This window comes from Chrysochloris asiatica, unplaced genomic scaffold (genome assembly GCF_000296735.1).
Source record: "Chrysochloris asiatica unplaced genomic scaffold, ChrAsi1.0 scaffold00020, whole genome shotgun sequence".
NCBI classification, from domain to species: Eukaryota; Metazoa; Chordata; class Mammalia; order Afrosoricida; family Chrysochloridae; genus Chrysochloris; species Chrysochloris asiatica.
Window position 1 is genome coordinate 29,496,687 of NW_006408538.1, and position 5,800 is coordinate 29,502,486.

The 5,800-nt window shown below is 37.7% G+C and overlaps 1 pseudogene; it reads right to left on the minus strand.

Annotated features, from left to right (window-relative positions):
* LOC102819204 overlaps positions 1–5,800 on the minus strand; it is a 65,501-nt pseudogene that overhangs the window by 13,960 nt on the left and 45,741 nt on the right.

Consider the following 5,800-nt stretch of genomic DNA (forward strand, 5'->3'; position numbering starts at 1 on the left):
GGGACCCTACCCAGAGAAACTGAGATGCCTGAGATGGAGACAGAGATGATGACATGGAGTAATGAAGTCGCTGGGGACTTTGGATCCAGAGAGGGAAAGGGACTGTGGGCAGAAAACTGGGGGGGAAGGGGGGGTGAGTATAGGAGGCGGGCTTCGAGGATATACAAAAAAAAATACTTTTCAGGGAGAGGAGTAGTTGGAAAACAAACATAGAAAGTGCTTGTTATTTCAGTAAAAAAACTCGGTAATGACTAAGTAAAGACTTCATGAAAGAGGGGTATTCATGAACTCCCCGGAATCTTTTAGCTTCCAATCTTTTCCTCCAGTAATAAATGTTAGAATTCCTAATCCTTATCAAGTTATTTGCCCTTTATTCTGGTGGTCTATTTTGCATTCATATCCAAAATCTTCGCCTGTATTCCTGCTCTTCATTCTCATCCTGTCAGTTAGAAGGGGAGTATTTTATAAAGAGAGCTTTAGCACTTCTTATTAGCTGTGTGACCTTGGCAAGTCACCCAGCCACTCTGTCCTCAGTTTCATCATGGGTAAAATGAAGTGCTCTCCTTTGTGAAAGGAAACTGGTGATGCAGTCGGTTAAGTGTTGGACTGCTAACCAAAAGATTGGCGGTTTGAACCCACCAGCTGCTCTGAGGAACAAAGATAAGGCAGCCTGCTTCGGTAAAGATTTACAACCTCGGAAACCCTTTGGAGCAGTTCTAGTTTCTCCTATATGGTTGCTGTGAGTCAAAATCAACTTGAAGGCAGCGGGTGGGGCTTATCCCTTGTGGAGGAACCCTGATAGTGCAGTGGCTAGAGTACTTAGCTGTTAACTGAAAGGTTAGTGGTTCAAAACTACCAGTCATTTCACAGGAGAAAGATGTGGCTGTCTGCGTCCATAAAGTTTCACAGCTTTAGAAACTCTTTGGAGCAGTTTCTATTGGGTCACTATGAGTCAGAATCTACTCAGTGGCAACAGGTTTGCTTTGGTTTATCCCTTGTGAGAATCAGTGGGTAACTGCTCAGAAAATATTTTCAAAATGCAAGAAAAGACATTATTGTTCATTCATTCAATAAATAAATTCTTATTAAGCAAAAAAAATAAAAAAAGAGTCAATGACTAGGGTTGGGAACTACATGTCAATTTTTCATGTCTTTTCACATAGGTTATACCTCTTCTAGGAAACAGACATCATTTTCTATTTTTGTTTCATCTTCCACATATCTGCTGTGGTTAGTTCTCATAATTATTAGCTTAAGTGAAAAAAATTTGTGAGAGAATATTTACTTTGTACATACCCTAAAGAATATTCTTTTAATCCCTGTTTGAAAATTCAACAGTATGCATAATGATGTGATTAGCTTTATATTGTTTCCAAAAGTCACTATTGCTTACCTACTCTTTTTCCTGCTGCAGCATTATTTCCACTTATTCCAACACCACGGGGAGACTATAATTAAAACACAAAACATCTGCAGAAATGAGTCAATGAAAATTAAAAAAAAAAAAGACCAAATAAGAAATGTGTGCATTTTATTCTCCAAAAGTGGTCAGGTTTCATTGTAAATGATTTAGTCTAATTTATTTAATTAAATTAACTTGGACCCTGATTCTGACATCCAGCAATATTGTGTTTACTTATCATTGTTGCTGTTCTGTGCCATCGAGTCGGTTCCGTCCCATAGAGACCCTGTATAGAGTTTCTGAGGAGTGGCTGATGGGTTTGAACTGCTGATTTTGCAGCTCAAACTGACCTTGCAGTCCAGTGCATTACTCTGCAGCATCATATCAGGACTACTATTTATCATTAAGAGAATAAAATTTGATGACATACCAAAGTTCTTAGTTTGAAAAAATCTTGATAAAAATCTTTAGCTTTTGAAAATATAATGCTAAATTTTTGAATGAAATTATTTCCAAATTACAGTTCTCAATTTAGGACTAGAATTTTATTTAAAATTTAACAGCTAAAAAGACTTCTATAAACTAGATAGCCATTGTAAGAAAAATTTATTAGAAAAAATAAACGTATCCTAAGTCTCCTTATTTACATAAACAAAAAAGAACTTTAAATATGTTGATAACTAGTGAAGCATATCGAAAGGAAAATACTTACTAGAAGAAAATCTGTGGCTTCTAACAGGGGAGAGCTTTTCCCAGGGCTTTCTTCCTGAAAAATCTGGAGATTTGTAGATCGCCCAATTCCAGAAGCCCGAAACCTGCCTGCCCCACATGTGCTCTGTAAATTGCCTCTGCTTGAGCTCTGGGCCATAGAAGCAAGAAAACCTGTATTATTTACACAACCAACAGGCTCTTTGGAAGCTTTGTTAGCCATTTCTGTGATATCTCGAGCCTCAACTTTAGATATAATATCATATTTTTTTCCAGGTGAATCAACTTTAACACCTCGAAAGCGAGTGGTCTGAGAGAAAGAACAATCAGTTATATTGCGGAAATCCAATGAGTGGAGCACATTCTGTGAAGATTGGAGAGTCCCTGACTCAAAATATTTGGATTGTCTCTGTGCTTTCACCAGTGATATTAAAGCAGAACAGTGAAGAGGTGACAAGAGTCTCTTCTTGTGAGGACTTAATTCACGGTGGTTTGGAACTATAGTCTCCACTGATTCACCACTTAACAATCCTGCAACATGTTTAAGGGGCTGTTCTGTAGCTTTTGGCCCTTTACCACCATTAGTAAGCAGGGACTCTGGATTTACCTTCCAAATGTCTTCTAAGCCACTGCTTTGTTCATCAGCATTTCTTTCAGTTAACAAAGCAAATGAATCCACTTTAGGTAGAAAGGATTCTTCAGTAACATGCTGTTCTGTAATTGGAAATAAGACGGTGTCATCCTCATTATTAGACGGCAAGCTTTCAGAAAAGTGTTCTGTTCGCCTAGGCAGGGATGATCCAAGATGCAGAGTAGAATCCGTAAGCTCTTTGTCATTTCTGAACTCTACATGAGATATCTGAGGTGGCAGTTTGATGCTACTATTGGCATGAAATAGTGTGTTACTCTCCCAGTTGTTATCTTCCTTAAGAAAATCACTAGTTACAGATGAGATGGGCCTGCCAGACGGGGGCAGAGTTGCCAAATTTGGAAGTGCATTCTTGGAAGTTTCAGGGTGATATGCATTTCCAGGAGAAGGTAAGGAAGACTGTCCAATGTGAGGGAGAACCTTCAACAGTCTATGGCGAGCTGCTGCAATGGAACCACTAGACGGTCGAGGAGCTATAGGTGGATGAGGTTTTACTATATTGATGGCTTTCTTAGGCTGAAAGAAAAGAGTGAATATATAATTCCTTTACACAGTAATTTTCCCTGCCCATTAAAAAGAGAATTAGCAATTTGATTACTTCAATTCAAAACGCTTTAAAACTTAAAACCTCAAGCTTATGATTGAGAACAATTTTACTATCTTCCTTGTTGGGTCTCATTTTCTGAGAATGTTATACACAAATAATGTTAAATTATTTTCCTTACTACAAATTATCTGTCAGAGTTCTACTGAGAAGAAAACTGACTGCATTAGATATGACATCACGGACCTATTTTAAAACGCTAAAAATATTTCCTACTAGGATGAATAAGTGTTTGATTAGAAAAGAGTTAAAAGACCTTAACTTTTCTATCTTTGAAAAGGCTTACTTGTAAGGTTGGGCTTGGCTGGCTTTGGGAACCTCAAGTTACAAAGGTTTTCATCATCCTAAGTGATCAGAGTGACTCACTGTGCTACACTAGTTACACAAAGTGTGTGCGGTATGGTGAACACCTACTTTTCTTCGTGGAGTCTAGAAGGTTTGGTATGACTAGTCTCCAATACAAACCTTAGACACTAATGAGCTACCCTGGTAGATGTTCCACATGTTTTATCCCAACTCATTGATAGATGAATTACGCATGTGCTGCAGGATAAGCACTGGACTGCAATGTTGGTTTGAACTGCAAGGTGGCCATTCAAACGCATCAGTTGCTTCTCAGAAACCCTAAACAGGGTCGTTCTGAGTAGGAACCAACTGAACAACACTTAACAACAATAATGCAGCTCCACTGGGATAGGACACTTGGGAGCTTGTATCTGATTTCCTTAGGACTTTGCCCTATGAGTCTTTTTCCTTTGCTGGTTTTCCTTCTGCTGTTATAAATCTTAGAAATTAGTGTGTTTATGCTAGTCCTGTGAGTCCTCCTAGCAAACCACTAACCCAGGAGTAGTCTTAGAGGCCACAACATAGAAGATTTTAATAAAAGTATCAAAAATGTATTCATTGCCTTATAAAGTTGAGAAGTGTCAGGTCTTAACTACAAACAGTATGATAACCAGCAGGTATCTGGGTAGGATGAGCTATCTGCTGACCAACGAACATTCCCAGCTAAACAATAAAAAAAACCAGTCAATTCAGTGTACAACTGTTAAAGTAGGGAAAACCAGATGGAACTAAGAATCTAAAGAAGTAAGAACCCTGGAGAGATGAGCTGGCTTCTATGACCTTTTTATCCTTTGGCGTGTCATTGTCTTGTCAATTTTAAATTCTATATCAACCAAAAATACTCTTCATACATGGAGGTATTGTCATCTGGGTTGCCAGAGATTAAAGACAGTTTTCTAAATCCTATAAAAAAAAACCAAGCCAATCAACAAAAGAAACAAAGAAAATCACTCATAACCCATGCCTTCAGCCAATCCAGGAGCAAATTTGGAGTTTCACAAAAAATTACAATGACCTGCTCGCAGGAAAACACTCAAACTTAGCAGACGCAACTGTAAGCCTATGCCTACAGTGAGAGAGACATGTAGGAGTATAGAGTCCCGGAAAGGGAACTCCATTATGAAAATGATTATGAAAATGCTAAAAAGACACCTAAGATCTGGGATATCAAATGTAAGCTACTAGAAATGAAAAGTGACTTGAAACTGTTCAGAACCTGAGGAAGTGGGTTCAAGAAAACACCACTTTTGGGGAGAAAAAGGGACACATTACAAGATGGTACCTCCTGGGCATGTGATAATGAAGGCAAAGAAAGAAGTTAAAGGAGGAAAGAAAGGGTCCTAAAGAAACAAAAGATAATCACAAAAACAGAATGCATGGCAAACTCTCTCCCCTTAAAAAGGGGTCATTAATTTTTTTTTTTTTAATTACAAACGTTTATTTGGGTACACAGATTCCCAATCATGGTCACTAGATACTTACAATGCATACCTCCCAGAACAGACTGTAAAAATATCTAATTAGATGTAAAAACATATCCTGGTTAATTCTAGCAAAATCTTTCCAGTTGCCTGGGGAGTTTTAGATAATAGGTTGGTGCCCAAGGTCTTTTTTAGGGGGGTGGAGAGGAGGGGACATTGTTTCTATATCCCTATGAAAGGGAAAAAAAAATAAGGCCATTTTACACGAATGAATTTGTATTTCCTCCTTAGTCTGCATTTCTTCCTCATACTGACTTGACACAGAGGGAAAAAAACCCAGGATTGCTAGCCAGATAATAACATAAAGAGCAGGTATTGTTACCTTAGGGTTAATTCTGATGACTATAACAGAAACATGGTTTTAAGTCAGGCATATTACTCTGGTCAAAGGCTCAGGAAGTTTATGTCTTGTATATTCTCATTATTGAATTCTGAGAGTTGTTTATATATTTGAATTCAATACCTTTATGAGATACGTGTATTATAAATATTTTCTTCCATTCTGTAGCTTGTCTTTTCATTTTCATAACAGTTTTATCATGAGCAGAAGTTCTTAATTCTATTGAAGTCTAGTTAATCAATTTTTTTTCTTAAATGTTTTATTGTGAATT